Genomic DNA, 2,500 nt, shown 5'->3' with positions numbered 1-2,500 from the left:
TTTGAATCAGGAAACGATAAAGAATAAGATGAAATCATTTTTGGATCGATTTCTTAAATTTTAATCGTAAGACTAATTAATCTATTTTTGTTAATTGTGATCACATTTTAAGAGTAAACATGACATAATGTATATATTTGTAGATTCAGAATGTCATGAAGAATACGATGCAATCAATTTTAAATCTGTTTGCGAAAAATCGATTTTAATGACAACTTTAATGAGCAAACTCATTTATTAATTTGTAAGCCTCCAAGCTGAAATGCAATACCAAAGTCCGGGCGTCGTCGAAGATTACTTGACCAAAATGTCAACCAATTTGATTGAAAAATGAGAGCGTGACAGTGCCGCCTCAACTTTCACGAAAAGCCGGATATGACGTCATCAAAGACATTTATCAAAACAATGAAAAAAAATATCTGGGGATATCATACCCAGAAACTCCCATGTAAAATTTCATGAAGATCGGTCTAGTAGTTTTCTCTAAATCGCTCTACACACACACAGACACACACACACACGCACATACACCACACCCTCGTCTCGATTCACCCCTCTACGTTAAAACATTTAGTCAAAACTTGACTAAATGTAACAAGTCGCGTAAGGCGAAATTACTACATTTAGTCAAGCTGTGGAACTCGCGGGACGAAGACAGTACAGCTTCGTCAATCCCCGCGTGAAGGAAATCGCTCACCTCCCACGTGCAAAACGTAGTGATATTGACATGCCAGAATAGCGCGGTAGCGTATTGTGCTAAGCAGGAAAGCGCGCTTTTCTGTATTCTTGTTAACTTTCGGAGCTTGTTTTGAATAAAAACCTATCATATCTATATGTTTTTCGAATCAGGAAATGATAAAGAATAAGATGAAATCATTTCTGGATCGATTTCTTAAATTTTTATCGTAAGATTAATGAATCTATTTTTGTTAATTGTGATCACAATTTAAGAGTACACATGACATATGTATATATTTTTAGATTTAGAATATGATGACAAATACGATGCAATCAATTTTAGATCTGTTTGCGAAAAATCGATTTTAATGACAACTTTAATGAGCAAACTCATTAATTAATTTTAAGCCTCCAAGCTGAAATGCAATACCAAAGTCCGGGCTTCGTCGAAGATTACTTGACAAAAATTTCAACCAATTTGGTTGAAAAATGAGAGCGTGACAGTGCCGCCTCAACTTTCACGAAAAGCCGGATATGACGTCATCAAAGACATTTATCAAAAAATGAAAAAAAGTCTGAAGATACCATACTCAGAATCTCTCAAGTTTCATGAAGATCGGTTCTGTAGTTGTCTCTGAATCGCTCTACACACACACACACACACACACACACACACACACACACATACACACACACACACAAACACCACACCCTCGTCTCGATTCCCCCCTCTACGTTAAAACATTTAGTCAAAACTTGACTATATGTAAAATGTGTGGATGAAAAGGCGGGGTGGGAGGGGAGAGGGGAGAGGGGGGTGGATGTTAGAGGGCGTGGAGGGGGAGGTAGACAAGGACTAGAGAGGAAAGGGGGGGGGGGGGGGCGACGTTAGGCACAGACACACTGGAAGGACTTCCATAATAGCCAGGTTTTCGAAGAAGGAAACCGATCTTGTAGTCTACTTCCACCCTATTGAGAATATAAGACGCATACTATTTATCTTGATTCCCAGTGGGCGCTGGTAACTTTGAAGATTGCAAAAATGGCCCCATGTAGACACACGCAAAGCAGATGTTCATTCAAGTTAAATAACGTGTGTTTAGTAAATTGCCAATTCCAATCAGTCCTCTGAAGCTAGTGGGCCTCCAGAGATACATTAGTAAAACTTTTCATTTTCTGTTGCTCTGCCTAAATACTAAAGAAAGAGAGATAGAAAGCACATATTCAAAGAAAGAAAGACAATTACGAGAAAGAAGAATCCAACAATCTAACAATCAAAGAATCACAGAAAAGAAGGAAGCAAGAAAGGATGACCAGAAAATAAGAGTAAACGATTACAGAAGAATAAAACCTTTATCCTACATACGTGAGAGAGACACTCGTGAGATAATAATCGTTCAAATCACACGTGTGCATATCATGTAAATGAGGTCATGTCAAGCAAGTCTGGCAGGGACCTGTTTTTCCACTGCTTATGGTGCCAAAGTCACCGAGACAAACGTCATTATAGAAACAAAAATTGCGCTCGCTAATTACCCTCGATGAATTTTTAGAACTAACACGTCACACCACACTTTCAGAGTGACGTTTCCTTGCTTTGACGTAATAGATTGCAAGGGGCTTTAGAAGAGATCGAGGTTCCAAAACAAACGTCTTTAATTTAGCTGCCTCGACTGCAGGATATTTTCAGTAAAATACACGTATGTAGGATAAACAGATTAGTACATGGCTTGCTGTTTCGTACCAGATTTACACTCGTTGCTTTTTCAAATAGTGAACACTGCCCTGATATGGCCCTTCGTGGTCGGCTGGGCGTTAAGCA

The 2,500-nt window shown here is 38.7% G+C and overlaps 1 long non-coding RNA gene across 1 annotated transcript in view; it reads right to left on the bottom strand.

The window, feature by feature from the left end:
* Positions 1 to 2,500, bottom strand: part of LOC138959624 (uncharacterized) — a 345,659-nt gene that overhangs the window by 211,269 nt on the left and 131,890 nt on the right. The window lies entirely within an intron of this gene.

The sequence above is a fragment of the Littorina saxatilis genome, linkage group LG2 (genome assembly GCF_037325665.1).
Source record: "Littorina saxatilis isolate snail1 linkage group LG2, US_GU_Lsax_2.0, whole genome shotgun sequence".
Lineage (NCBI taxonomy): Eukaryota > Metazoa > Mollusca > Gastropoda > Littorinimorpha > Littorinidae > Littorina > Littorina saxatilis.
This window is presented reverse-complemented; position numbering and strand designations above follow the sequence as displayed.